Below are 15,924 nucleotides of genomic sequence, written 5' to 3' on the forward strand. Positions count from 1 at the left end.
ATTGTCAGATTCCAGAAAGATTTTCTATCAGCTCTGTTTATTATAGTTTAATAACAGTCAGGGATAGCCTGTGTACATGGAAATTCAGCTAAAAACCAAACTCCATTTTAGCCCATAATTTTAATTCTTCTCCTGTTAGCAGAACTGCTAACTAAATAGAACTGAATGATTTGTTTCCTATACTTTCCCTGCCTTTGGCCTAAAGGATACTTAAAGGTCCAAAAGTGGGAGTGAAAAGGTGGGAAATGGGAAACAATGGGCTGGATCATCTACAAATTGAATTTTTGAGGTCTGGATGAATGTCAAAGGATTGAGATTTTACCATTTTTCAAACTTAGACTGGAAAGCCAATTCTGTTCTAAGGAAACCTGGTATTTCTTGAATTGATTGTTAGAGACTTTGTGTCTGGATTTTCCTGACTTACCTCAGAAAAATAGGACCACAGCCTCCCACAGATGAGACTACTGAAATCAGAATCTTCAACAATATATTTAAGTCCAACCATAGTTCAAGAATCTAGCGCCTTTTGGCTAAAATGGCATCATTCCTGTTCCAGGAGAAGGAAAAGTAAAGGAGCTCATTTCTTAATACATGCCAAGAGAATGGGCTTCATCTGGTCAAGGATGGTTTTCTTCTTGTCTTTGTGTCCCTACATAGTAGGTTTGTTTGACTTGATTTGAATTAATACCTCAGATTAGCACAGTAAGGCACAACTATTAAGAATTGTAGTGGCTAATTCCCGGTACTTGGATAATCATTGTTTCTCTAGCTGATAGCACTATATAAGTTTAAAGGGAAAATAAAGTGCACGAGTCCATTTAATGTTACCTACAATAACTGTGCCTCTTTTACTTCATGGATTTTGTATTTTCCTTGACGCCCAGTTCAGAGGAAGCATGCTGTAGTGGTAAGAGTACTGGACTTAATAGAAAGACATTTGGGTTCCCGTCCTTGAACACGTACTAGCCGACCACTTTGCAGAATTCTTTGCTTGTAATGTGCTGTAGCCCAGAGAGGATTCTAGGAAGTTGATACTGTGGGAAGTTTCCTAAGGGTAGCTCTCCCTCAACCACACAAAATAATACAAGTAAAACACCTTCCAAATTCAGAAAGGGCAAGTCCCTTTAAGCCTCAGTTTCTTCATCTGTCAAATAGGAACCGAACCATAGACCTGTCAGATCTTAGAACTTGGGTAAGATATACCTGAAGAGCATTCCCCTTTAGTACATTCACAACAAATAGCTTATCTGTTCTGTTGTAGACTCCAGTGATGGGGAACTCACTAACTCACAAGGCATACCAGACCACTTTTACATAGCTCTAATATTTAGGAAAATTTTCCTTATATACAGCCAAAATCAACCTCTCTAAATCTTCTATCTGCTGCTCTGAATTTCTGAAGGCCGGATATGTCAACTTCTACCTGGTTTAACTTCTACCAGCTAGTGAAAGTTGACTTTTTGATCAAAGACAATGAATACCTGCACTATTTGCCTCACATCTGTGGTGAGGAAGTCACTTCGTAAACACTAAAGTGTCATAGAAATGTCATTATCATTATTAATACAAACTTAATAATGTGTTTTATAAAAATGAATTTATTTTCATAATTTCAGCTTTATACAGTAAGACTGTGAAATATGGAAAGAAAGCTGAACTTTAAGTTAGATGAGACCTGTATTCAAATCTCCCCTCTGATACTTATTAACCATGTGACCATAGATAAGCCATTTAATCTGAAACTCACTTCTGTCACCTGTAAAATTATATCCATGGTACATACTTCTTAGGGTTGTTGTGAGGATAAAATTAGGTAATGGGTATAAAGTACTTTGCAAACCTTAAAACATCATTTGAGTAACAGCCATACTTATCATTACTATATGTAATAAATATTTTTTGAGTGAATGGGTGACAGTGTTTTTTTTCTTCTTAATCTTAGCTTAAGCTTCTATAATCTTTTTATGCTCATCTCACTTAAAGATATTCCAGTATTACAGGGGACAAATGAAGGACACCTTACTATTGAATTCCTTCTTGAGTACAAACACTTCTTACTGTGTGTTTTACTACTGAGGATAGCCCCACATAGTTTAACAAAGGATCAGTGGTCATGGTGGAATGCTTATACTCAGGACTAGAGTGTACATTTCTTCTATTATCAAGACAATTGGATGATTGAGAACAGCACTCTGGAAAAAAGCCAGGTATGTGTCTGAATCACCAGCCACCAGGCTGTGAGAGTCATTAGAATTGCTCATGAGGAACCAAATGCTCTGGCTTGTTTCCACAAAGCAATTGGAGTCTATGGGAGCCCTGAGAGACGTGGCTTGGTCGAAAGTCTTCTTTTCCTTTTCCAGTATCCAAGCCGTCTTTTCCTCAATGGAAACGTTAAACACACAGCACGTCTCTGCATGGGACACCCCCCTTCAGATGTCACGCCTTTCGAGGTACCCATGACCAGCTCCACATGAGACAACCTCAAAGGGTTCAGAGGTTGTAGTGTTAACAGGCCACACACAGTCTCATGTGCTTGTAGAGAATCTTCTGTTGGTAAGAATTGGTGTAGGCAATTTTAAAATTAGGCAGAGACTAACAAATTCCTCTGGCTCAGCTGCAGTAACCACAGATGTATGAACCCATAGAGAAGAGTTTTGCAGCCTAGATGTTTCAATAGAACAGACTCAGCTTAAATGTGAGGGTGAAAATAGTTCTTTTGTTTCTAAACTTTGAAAGGCTGGGTAGTGCTAATGCTTGTAAATAGTTGCTGAAAATATCATGAGGATGCAGAAAATAGCTGTCTTTGGAAAAATATATCAGCTTTTGTTATTTTTCTTCAGAAAATTTGAATATTGTTTTTTCCTTTACCTAATGTAAAAAAGAGGCATCATCTGTTTTATTTGATGGCCCATATTCATAAAGTTTCATCAGTGTCTTGTTGCCCAGATCTCCTTACTCCTGCATTCTTACCCCTAAGTCAAAATGAATAAATGAATCACTATTTCATTATCTGTCTATAATAAACATTCATTTTTCAATACAGCATTATAAGTTGGCTAGTCTCATTCCCAAATGTTCCTAAGAGGAATTTACTGTTGTCTTGCAAGGACATGAATAAGATTAAGTCCCTCAGACACTGATAGAACTTGAGTAGACCAAGCCTAGCCCCAATTATTTTTGCTGCCTGCCTTATTAGTTATCCCAAAAGTGCTTTTCCAACCACATTTCTTTTCAGCTAATATTTACATAACACTTTAAGGTTTGGAAAATGCTTTATGAATATTATCTGACTTTATCCTGACAACAATCCTGGGAGGTGGGTGCTACTATCATTCCCATTTTACAAATGGGAAACCAATGAGAATAGAAATTAAGTGACTTGACTTGGGTTAAACAGCTAGTAAGTGTCTGAGGCTGAATTTTAACTCAGGTCTTTGTGACTTTGGGTCCAGTACTGTATCTGTTTCTGTAGCTTTTCTACATCTCTGGGCAAAAATGTCACCTGGGCTCATGAAGAACCACATATAATTTTCTAATGATCTAGAGTACCCATACCATTAGGAAAAGTACACCACACACATACAGGGGGAGAGAGAGAGAGAGAGAGAGAGAGAGAGAGAGAGAGAGAGAGAGAGAGAGAGAGAGAGAGAGAGATCTCAGAATATTTGGTTTTCCAAAGATTAGAATAAAAGCAGTTACTTTGGATTATTGTGACCCTCTCTAGGCTGCCAGTATAATGATTAGTGCCTCTGAGGTTGCTCTTTCATTGGCTCAAAAATTAAGAACTGGGAGGATCCTTTCCAGAGGAAGACGTAGATGAGAATTAGATTTTTTGAGGTCTCACAGTTTGTATACTGCAGAGCCGAGCAGAGAAGTCAGGTCCTGTTGACTCTCACACCAGCCCTGCTTCTCTTTCATGAGAGCCTCTGAGATTAAAAACTGAACTCTTAGCACTTGTTTTCCTACTTGGCAATGGATTAATGACCCCCTTCTCTGTTTTATTGGTTTTGACCTTTAGGAAAATGTTCTCTTGCCATAAAATACTGGATATTTCTGATTTTTTTTTCTTATATGCAAGGGCAGAAGATGTGGAGCCTTTCAGAGATGTGAAAATGAGTTTTTCTTGTCATGCCAAGTCAGAGTAAGAGGGAGGAGCAGAACTGAGCAACATTTCGCCCCATTTACTTGCTAGGAGGAAGGTGAAGTGTAGCAAATGAGGCATTTCTTGACCAGCTTTTGCTAGGTCTGCTACCTCCTTCAGTATTTTCCCAGATACTGGACCAGACTGTAGGCTATCTCATTGCCCACATCTAGTCCAAAATCACACAAGATGTAGTCCTGATGATCATTGAAATGTTGATTTAGAGCTAGAAGCAATTTTGGAGATCACATAATCCAACATTCTCATTTTATAGAGAAGAAAAAACAGACTCAGAAGTTAAATAACCTAAGGTCACACAGATAGCAAATAGACAAGATCCAACAAAACCAAGCTCTCCAGCTTCAATTTAAATGTCTTTTGGGCTAGACCATACTGTGCTAGACTATACTGCCTTTAGTCTACTGAGGAAAGGAAGAGCACCTTCCTTATCTTCTGCAATACGTAGATTCAAATCAAGTGCATTTGTTTACCTTCACAATAAACACAAATTGTGAAGTAGAGACAATCTGTCCTTCCTTCTCATCTGTTCCTTTTCTGTCCCTCTCTTGCCAAGAGCTAGACTCTGACCCAGAGGCTTGTTGCGCTCATACTGTGTCTTCACTGCACTGGGCTTTCCATTTTAGTCTACACTCTTGTTCTAATTTAACCCTTCTGTCCATTCACATGATCACCAAATACTACCAGAGAAAGAGAACAGAATTTATCTTGTCCCCAAATTGAAGCAACTTTGTGAACCTTTAGCATCAGTTCCAGGAAGCTTCCAATCTGAGTTCTAGGACACAGACCAGGGCACAGCAAAAACTTTCCAAGAATATTAACCAGTGTTGGAGAGGAATTGAGTTTGTTAGGAAAAGAAAGTTAGGTCATACAGAGGTCATTGGAAAAGGAAACAGAAATAGGGGAAGAGTTTTGACCACAGGATTTTTCTTAAGAATACTTCAAGGTTATCACAAAGTGCTCATTGTCCTTCAAAAATGCTTCCCCTCAAACCAGGACTCAGAAGAGAGATCAGAGATCCTTGTTCACCCCATTCCTGCCCCCACCCCAGAACCCGGTGCCAGCCCAGCCTGGGGTCTGCTTCTTTATCCCATTATGTATGATATCACATCCTCATTTGCCCCTCCTTCCATCGATCAAAGAATGTGCCAATGATCCCTGCCTTCATGGGCCACTGGGAGACATATGTGTGCACGTACATTCATACTTACACATGTATACATGTACATATATGGATCCATATGTATATATGGAAAGAGAGATGGAGGGTGTTTGAGTGTGTGTGTATGTGTATGTTTTACTGGGGATCCCATACAGATACAGTGTGTAATAGGGGAAAGAGCCTTCCATTTCTGTGGATGAAAGGGGAAAGAAGAGAACCTACTGAGAAGAGAAGAAAGTATTTTTTATGGTCTCATGGTGATGGGGAAAAAAATGTTGTGACTTTAGCAGTATGCTTCTTTTCCATGGCTGCTAATAATGTAAATGCTGCCATTATATATTTCTCTAGTTTTAAGTCTTTATTTCCTGATAAAATACAAATACTCCAAGAGGAAGGATGATACATTAAGTATTATCAGTTTTTACATCTATAATTAAAGGAAATCTAGGTGGTGCAGTGGATAGAGCACCAGCCCTGGAGTCAGGAGGACCTGAGTTCAAATTTGGCCTCAGACACTTACTAGTTGCATGACTCTGGGCAAGTCACTTAACCGCAGTTTCCTCAGTGTAAAATAGAGATAACAGTACTTACCTGACAGCATTGTTGTGAGGATCAAATGAGATAATATTTCTAAAAAGTCCTTAGTACAGTACCTGAAATAGAGTAGATGCTGTACAAGTCCTTATTCTCTCCCCTTTTCCTTTGAAAATTCAGTTTTTTCCCCTAATTTTATGTCTAGCTATTTTAATAACTATACTTCTCTTTTAGAAGAAGTTGGAAATCTAACCAATCTATTGGAGAAACGTACCAGTAGCTTAAACCCACTGTCTGGATCACCTTATTGAAGTCTTAGAATAATTGCCCATGTGATGTCAACATGTGCCTTAGGAGAAACAATTCTCAGTTCTGAGCAAGCAATGCATTAATGCTTCAAAAGGCCCATAATTTTTAAAACTGTGGTAACTGTTACCCATCAGTGCAAACTGCTACCCTTTTCGGCCTTAAAAAGGTCTTCATAAGTTGATGCAGCCAATTTTCTTTTTTAATCATGCAAACATCCTCCTCCTGGTGCTGAGCTCCAAACTAGCCAAGCTAATCCTCATGTGACAGTCTATCTCAGGCTTAGACTTTAAGCCTCAGCTTGGTAGCCTTGGTCAGAACTCATCCTCCACCAGCAAAGGCTTTGGAGTAACATTTTAGTAGATATACAAAGCAAACTAAAAAGTGTCAGTAGTAATGGCCTGCCTGATACTATTTAAATATATATATATATATATATATATATATATATATATATATATATATATATGTAAATTCCTCTTGATCTTTTTGGCTCCAGATATTAAAGAATACCTGACCTCTTAATTGATTCTTTCCATAAAGTTAAGAGAATGTATTTTTATGATATTGTGGTAGATTATACTATACAAACAGCTAGATAGTATAAAGTGGCTAGAGTACCAGACTTAGTGTCAGGAAGACTCATCTTCCTGAGTTCAAATCTAGCCTCAGATACTTGTAAGCTATGTGACCCTGGGCAAATCACTCAATCTTGTATGCCTCAGCTTTCTCATCTGGAAAATGAACTAGAGTAGGAAATGGCAAAACACTCCAGTATCTTTTCCAAGAAAACCTCAAATGGGGGTCATAAATATTCAGACACGACTGAAAATGACTGAACAACAAGTATATAAATACTTTATTTGAACGCAAAATTAAAGTAATGGCTAAGAATGGAATTTTTCTGTATATTTTTTTTATTCTGGACCTAAGCCTACTGACTCAAGGACAGGATATAAATTTCACTGATGATGAATTTGAGTTTCAAATGAGTGCTGAGACCTTTCCTACCTAACTATGGCTCCATTGTCAAGTTAATCTGGTCTGTTTTGGTATACAAAATATGTCCATCAATGGTTGGAGGATGTTTGAAACCAAAAAATCTGTTCCTTGGCAGGAGTTGGGACTTGGAATCTTAACGCTTGATTTTTGCTCTTTGGTCTGGTAAGGACTGACAAGTTACACCTTGATGATTTATCTTCCTTGGCTGACATTTAAAAAAAATCCTTAGTGTTATCCTTAGAGTCAATGCTGTACTTCACATTTCCTTTAGTTGCTGTTGAATATTACCTTTTCCTTTACCTCATATCAGAAGAAGAATGCCAAGAAACCCATTTGGAAGAAAATCTAAATCATAATTAAACTTTTCCGACTGTGTGAAGGATAGGATCACAAAGATAAAACTTTGGGTTTCATTTCTTTTCTTCCTCTCTCTCTCTCTCTCTCTCTCTCTCTCTCTCTCTCTCTCTCTCTCTCTCTCTCCCCCCCCTCTCCTTCTCTCTCTCTCTCTCCCTCTCCCTCTCTCCCTCTCTCCCTCTCTCCCTCTCTTCCTCTCTCTCTCCATTTCTTTGTTTCTTGCATGAATGATGAATGTAGAATGCTGCTTTATTTCAGGTTTCACCAAAACATGAACAAGGTAATACACAAAAATTTTCTTTGACTCCTAGTAAAAAGCTTATGCATTCCTACGGTAATATGAATAAAAAAATCTAAATATACCTTTACATTTCCCTCATATTCCTTTGTGAAGGGATGCATATTTCGTTTTTGGGCCTCCACTTATACTTTTTACCATCTCTTCTGCGAGTAATTTTTCTAATATACTATTTCTTTTTTTTCTTTTTAAGTCTTTTTTTATTTTAAACTTAAATACCCAATAAGAAAACATAAAGAAACATTATAAACTTAAATATTAAAACTTAAATACAAAATTTTTTAAAATCATGTCATGTGTACAGCAGAACACAAGAGAGGGTTTAACATATATAACAATAGTTCAACCTCCTGGGTCCCCATCTGCCAGGCTTGGTACTGCTCATGGGCCTCCACATTAAGAAGAAACTCTAAACCAGCTAAGAAGAAAATACAGGCCATGTTTCAAAGACCTGTTTTACAGGTACTTCATCAATTTGCAAGACATTTCTCTGAATGAAGTAACAGTTTAGCTCTTGAACGATATCTTAATCATGTCCAGTTATTTGGAAGAGAAGGTCAGGATCCTGTTCTGAGACAGTTGGAAGGAAAAAATCCAGTCACAGTCTTTTCTTTGGCCACGGATGAGATGTGGTGATCAGGGCAAAGTGAGACATCCCAACAGGGTGATATCAGTCAAAAGACCACGAGGCACAAAATGTCAGCTTTCAGGCTGGCCTATCAGTATGTGAAAAAAGGGGCTCGAGTTTTTGTGTAAGGAAAAATAGACTATGGTGAATACGTGGATAAAAACAATGTGAGATGGCAAGCCACAACAATCATAGCTGAAAATATCATATTTCTGAGCAATAATATAAAAGAGAAAGGGTAAAATGAATGACTCATTCAAGGCCAGTGTTGGGACATCCTCATTTTGAAATGATGTAATCTTTGGAATTTCTTTTGACAAGAATTAAAATATACTTTTACACACACACACACACACACACACACATGCGTGCATATATATATATATATATATATAACAATAAACTTCCATTTCAAGAAAGCCTATGTAGTAAATACTATGCACTGTGTTGAGAGCTGTCCATCTTTTCTTTGCTTCCTTATAAGTTTTCTCTGCAGTGCACTTTTTACTTTGTTCTTATTTCCCCTTCCTCCCAACCCCCAGAAAGCTACAATTAAGTGTGGATACATTTATATAGAGATATAGACATACACATACATACATACATACATATATAAATATATACTGTCCCTAACAAATTCTACTCCTGATCTTTGTTTTTATGTTTGTGTGTATCTCTTATTTTCAAGCCTTCCTGATTCCTCTACTTTAACCTGCTACCTTCCCCTCCTATTACTTAACCTACCCCCTCTCCCCCAGGATCCCTCCCTTATCTTCCCATTCCCATTAGTTTAAGCATCCTTCTATACCTCCCTTTAGCCCATTCCCTCAGCCTCCCCTCTAGAGATTCATCCCTTATCCTCTCCCCCTTCCTATCCCCTTAGCATTTTATTTCTTTCTGAATTTAGAAGACTTTTATATTTTTCTAGATATATATGTATTGTTCCCTCTTGAACCCATTCCCAATGAAAGTAGGTTACCAGAACTACCATCCTTCCTCCTCCATCCAATTCCTCTGTGTTGGTTCTTCCTCTTGTACCTCATTTGTATAAGATAATTACTCTTTTTAGCTGTTCCTAAAAGGTTTTAGTTTTTAAAGTCATATCATACTTGGTTTTACCCCAATCTTTCTTATGAACTACCCAATTACTAATAACAATGTTGGACATACATTTTACATAAAAGTTAAACAGTCTGTTCTTATGGAGTCCCTTGTAATTAGTCTTTGGTATGTACCTTATATTTCTTTTGGCTCTTGTATGTCAAATCTTCTATTAAGTTCAGGTTTTGTTTTGTTTTTTAACAAAATTCTGAAAGTCTGACAATTCATTAAATATCCATTTTTTTTCATTCAGGATTATGCTTAGCTTTGTTGGGTATGGTGTTTTCAGTCAGAGCCCCAGTTCTTTTGCTATAGGTTCCAAGACCTGCAGTCATTTAGTGTCACCCACTGTTAGGTCTTGTATGATTTTAGTTGTGGTTCCACCATATTTAAATTGTTTTTTTTTTCTTATTGCTCTTGTTACTCTGAGCTGGAGGTTTTCGAATTTGACTATAATATTCCTGTGGGCTTTCCTCATAGGATCTCTTTCAAGTAGTGATTGGTGGATTTTTTTTTCTATTTCTACTTTCCCCTCTTATCCTAATGCTTCAGGACAATTTTCTTTATTTCTCATATTAGTGCATCAAGATTCTTTTTGTTGATCATGGCTTTCAGGTAGTCTGATTATTCTTATATTTTCTCTTCTTGATCTATTCTCCAGGTCAGTTGTTTTTCTTATGAGATGTTTCACATTCTCTTCTATTTTTTCATTCTTTCTATTTTGTTTTATTATTTCTTTATCTCTGATAACTTTGCTGGCTTCCCCTTGCCCATTCTGATTTTCAAGGAGTTGTTTTCTTCCTTAAGATTCTGAATCTCCTTTTCTAACTGATTGACCTTCTTTTCATGATCCTCTTGTTTTTCTTGGATTGTTCTTTTTTGTTGTTTGTTTTTCCTCAATCTCTCTCATTTGATTTTTAAAGTCTTTTTAAAGTTCTATGAATTCTTTTTGGGCAGGCGACCATTTGATGTTACTCTTTGAGGTAGAAGAGGATTTCTTTGCTTCAGTATCCTTCTCTGAAGATAAACCCCAGTCTTCTCTATTCCCACAATAACTCTTTATGGTTGGATTCTTTCTCCTTTGCCTGAACAATTTTTTTATTTGTAGTGGCTTAGTTTTGTAATTACCGTTAGTCCTTGGGTATGGAAGATGGTGCTTCTAGCCTCAGATCCTCCTTCCATTCTCTCTTCTGGCATAGAACTGGTACCAAGAGCTCCAGCCTCCTATAAGTGCCTACAGCCAGTGGGGTCCCTGCCCCACTGCTTCTGCACTCTCTGAATATCTCCATAGCACAGCTCCGTCTGGTCTTCCTTGTCAGCAGAGGTTTCCTTGATCTTCCCCGGCTCAGACGCCCAACTCACCTCACTGTCCCGGGGTAAAAGTTCCTGTGGCTGGGGTGGAAGCAGCTTCCCAACCCAGCTAACCTCAGGGATTGCCACTTGCTGTTTAAGTCGACCTTGGACTTAGCCTGGGGGTATTTTCTCTTCATAGGTACCAAACCTCATTCTGGGATTTTTCTGCAGATCTTCTCCAACTGTCCCCGGAGGACCCATGTTCTGCCCCTAATCTTAGTTATTGTTACTGCTCTATGTCTGTCCTGAGGCACTATTCTATCTCTTTTGTGGGAGAAAATCTTGAGAGCTTGGAATTTTCTGACCTACTCCACCATCTTCCCAGAATCCTTCCTGGTATCCTAAAGCATGCCAACTACTACTCAAAAACATTTAGTAGCCTCCCATTGTTTACCAGCAAAGTTTGAACTCCTGATGATGGCATTCAAGGCCATCCACAATCTAGCTCTAACCTCCCTCTCTAACCTTATATGTTAGTATTCTCCTTTATCTATTCTGTAGGGTATTCCTAAAATCTGGACACAAGGCAAAAATGCATACTTTCAAGAAATTAAATGAATGAAATTTTCAACAACATTTTATTTAATTGGAATATTAACAAATAACATCTTCAATATGATTTCCATCATTTGTGATGCAAAGGTTGATGCACTTTGCAAGATTCACATGAACTTGATGCAATAACTCCACATTGTCTATGTATTCAGACTTCAGGGACACTTTGTGTATTCTAATCACACTGAATTTCTTCATGTCACCTGTTTTCCTTCAGCCTTCTTTTGTCACTGACCCTTTGTTCATACTGAGCCTCCATGATTGCAATAAATAAATAGGTACTTCTTCCACCCCAGACAATAACCGTTTGCCAAGGTTCATCTTTTCTTTCAATTAGCTGCCACTTTTTCAATGAAGTCTTCATTGACCTTATTCTCCAATGAAAGTAATCTCTTTCCTCAGATTTCCTATGATACTTTGACTGGTTCTCCTTTGTTATATTACACTTTACTTTGTATCATATTTATTCATGTATTTTTATTCTCATCCCTTACTATTAGGACCTTAGGCATTAAGCCCAAGTAAAGAATGTGTCACTTTATGCTGGTTAGAGTTCTAAAATCTTTCAAAGTAGTTTGTCTTTACAATATTATCATTGTATAAATTGTGCTCCTGGTTTTGCTGATTTCATTCTGCATCAGTTCATATAAGTCTTCCCAGCTTTCTCTGACCCCCTTCTCCTTAATTATTTCTTATGATACAAAAAATATTCCATCACATTTATATATTATAATTTGTTTAGCCATTCCACAATTCAGGGAAATCCCCTCAGATTCCCATTCTTCACCATCTCAAAAAGACCTATAAATATTTTTTGCACATCCTTAATAAGAGGTGTTTTGTTTAGTACTAATCACACCTTTGATTGACCCTCCATATAATTCTCCCTTCTTTCATTTCCCTCTTAATTTCCCTGTTGAATGAAAAGCAGTACTGCACTCAACTGTGTTTATGTATGTGCATCCTTCCCTCCTTTGACCAATTCAGAAGACAGTGAGGTCTGAGTGTCAAGCACTCCCCTACACACTTTCCTCCTTATTTGTATAGACTTATACTTGTGTATTCTGCTTATATAACATAATTGATTTTTCTTAACCTTCCTTTCCCTTGCACCCCTAGTATATTCTCCTCTCACTCTTGCTTTAGTCATTAGCTTCTATTTGGTCCACTCCAATTTTCATGAAGCTTGTTTCTTGGTCAAGGTATTGTACCTCATATACCAAGCTATCAGTTCCTGTTCCTATTCTTTCTTCCATAGTTATCATTTCTTTCCCATATTTTCCTCTAGTGCTCTTTAAAAACAAATACTTGCTTCAACTTTTCCTGGGATTCTCATTAATCTATGTCTAAACTGTGTTTTTCTTTGAGGCTTTGCTTGTTGATATCATGGAGGCATTCTTTCTTTTCGGATTTGTTTCTCAAGCATTCCTGTTATCATAATACTTTTTATGATGGGATTCTTTTTTTGTTTGCTCATTCTTCTAGGCTCCTTTCTGATGTCAGACTTTTCATTGTGCTTGAACTCTGTGGCACTTCTGGAGAGAAGGTCTGGGCTAGTCTTCCTACTTTCTTGGGATATTAAGTGCTGTGTTTTTCTGGGCTCTCAGGGATAGCTTGGACTGGGAACTGCAAGCTTTCTATGCTTCCAATGCAGTTTGATCTAGAGTGAAGTTTGATTCCTATCCCCTGTGGTCTGAGCTCTATAAGATCTAGGCAATAGTTGACTGCTGCTTGACTTACCCACTGTCAGCCAGTCAGGAAGCTCTTCTGGTTCTTAATGACAGAGATCCAGGCTCCCCTTTGGTCTAGGACCCCTGCCGTGGTTAATCTTCTGAAGGTTTAAAATGGAGCCAGAAGCCAGAACTGAGACATAATTCTTTTCTTGAGGTCCAAACCACACTTTTGCTCCTTGCTTCTAAATTTACTCCTTACTCTAGATACATGTTCTAAGCATTTTGTTATACTGTATACCCCCATATACACATATATTCTATGATTCTGTGACACTAGCTTCCTTACTGTTCCTCAAGCAAGACTATCCACCTCCTGATTCTGGCATTTTCTCTGGATGCCCCCCATTCCGTGAATTCTCTCTCCTCATCTCTGCTTCCTGGCTTCCTTCAAGTCCCAGCTATTATCCCACCTAGGAAACCTGAACAGTATACCAGCTCCATGCCAGGAAACTGAATCTCTTCTATAGGAATTGTCTTAGGAAGATTCTGAAGATCACCTTGCAGGATAAGGCACCAGACACTAAGGTCCTTTCTTGGGCTAAACTGCCAAGCATTCAAACTCTGTTTCAGAGAGTACAACTCCAAAAAGCTGGCCATGTTGCTCAAATGCCAAATGTATGCATGCCTAAAGCACTATTTTATGGAGAACTCAACCCAAAGAAGACACTCACATGGTGGTCAGAAGAAGAACTACATGGACACACTCAAGGTCTCTGTGAAGAACTTTGGAATTGATTGTGTGACATGGGTGACAATGGCAAAAGACTGCCCAGGTTGGTGTGCCCTCATCAAAAAAGGTGCTGTGCTCTATGAGCAAAGCAGAAATGCAGCAGCACAAAAGAAATGTGAGATGTACAAATTTAGAGATATCTCCACAGCAAATGTTCATATGGACTACTTGTGCCTGACCTGTGGTACAGCATTCTGAGCTCGTATTGGCCTGATTAGCCACAGACACACTATAACTTGATGTCACCTTGGTCCTCTTTGAGAACTTTGAGAATGAAAGACAACAACCAAGCAAAGTCCCACCTTCTTCAGGAAGCATTTCCTGATTCCTTTAATTTCCTAATTCCTTTTTTTGTATCCGCAGTACTTATCACAATGCCTGGCATACAGTAGGTGCTTAATAATGTTTATCGACTGACTGAGTGAAAATCTTTTCCCACTCCAGTCTACCTTCCAAACAGCTGCCAAAGAGATTTTCTTAAAGTTCAAGTTTGACCATGTCATTTCCCTAATGAACTCCAGTGACTCCCTATTTGCTCTAGGATCAAATCTAGTCCCTTATGCTTGGCATCTAAAGCTATTTGCAACCTGGCCTAACCTACTCTGCCAACCTTATTACACATTGCTAACCTTCTTGTACTCTACAATATGGTCAAACTGGCTTTCTTGGTGTTACTAATATGTGATGCAGCATCATCCTGCAGACTACTCTGCCTCCCTTCATTGCCCTTTGGCTCACATGCACTTTTGATTCTTTGGAGAGGCTTTAGAGGCAGCATGCAGCAATAGAACACTAAATTTAGAATCAGAAAACATAGGTTTGATTCCTTGTCCAGCTACACAAGAGCTCTTCCAACTGATATCCTAATAGAATATGATAACCCAAGATTCATATCTGAGGGAATATTGGTTTTAAAAGCAGGTTTTTCTCTTGAGATAATTCATAACATGTACCTGTCATTGTGTTAGATGTTGTGGATAAAAAGGTAAAAACAGAAGTTGGCATTCTTTTTTATTTTTTTTTATTTTTAGTTTACAACACACGGTTCTACATAATTTTGAGTTCCAGTTTTTCTCCCCTCCCTCCCCAAGAGGGCATGGAATCTCATATAACTACCGTGTATAACTTTGCATTGAATTAATTTATACCCTAGTCAAGTTGTGGAGAAGAATTATGACCAATGAAATGAATCATGAGAAAGAAGAAACAGAACAAAAAAAAACCCAAAAACAAAAACGAAAGAGAAGAAAAAAAGGCGAGCATGAAGCGTGCCTCAATCTGCATTCAAACTTCATAGTTCTTTCTCTGGATATAGATAGCATTCTCCATCGTGAGTCCTTTGGAGTTGTCCTTGCACCTTGTGTTGCTGAGAAGAGTGAAGTCTGTCAGGGTTGGTCCTCACGGAATCCATATATCTGTGGTTGTCTATAATGTTCTCCTGGTTCTGCTCCGCTCACTCAGCATTATGTCGTGTAGGCTTTTCCAGGATGTTATGAAGTCCGTATCATCCCCATTTCTTATGGCACAATAGTATTCCATTACCTTCATATACCACAGCTTGTTCAGCCATTCCCCAATTGATGGGCATCCCTTTGATTTCCAATTCTTGGCTACCACAAAAAGAGCAACTATAAATATTTTTGTACATATGGGTCCTTTTCCCTCTTGTGTGATTTCTTTGGGATACAACCCTAGAAGTGGTATTACTGGGTCAAAGGGCATGAACATTCCTATGGCCCTTTGGGCATAGTTCCAAATTACTCTCCAAAATGGCTGGATCATCTCTCAACTCCACCAGCAATGTAACAATGTTCCAATTTTCCCACATCCTCTCCAGCATTTATCATTTTCCTGTTTTGTTATTTTAGCCAATCTGACAGGAGAGATGTGGTATCTAAGAGTTGTTTTGATTTGCATTTCTCTAATCAGTAGTGCAAGTAAATACTATATTTGTAAAAATTAAGTACAAGCTAATTTCTGGGGTGTGGGGGAGAATCAGCATAGACCTG

The 15,924-nt window shown here is 38.2% G+C and overlaps 1 protein-coding gene and 1 pseudogene across 3 annotated transcripts in view; both read left to right on the plus strand.

Annotated features, from left to right (window-relative positions):
• Positions 1-15,924, plus strand: part of DNM3 (dynamin 3) — a 638,732-nt gene that overhangs the window by 365,437 nt on the left and 257,371 nt on the right. The window lies entirely within an intron of this gene.
• LOC118845910 lies at positions 8,254-8,685 on the plus strand (annotated as a pseudogene).

Source organism: Trichosurus vulpecula, chromosome 4 (genome assembly GCF_011100635.1).
Source record: "Trichosurus vulpecula isolate mTriVul1 chromosome 4, mTriVul1.pri, whole genome shotgun sequence".
In the NCBI taxonomy this organism is placed as follows: domain Eukaryota; kingdom Metazoa; phylum Chordata; class Mammalia; order Diprotodontia; family Phalangeridae; genus Trichosurus; species Trichosurus vulpecula.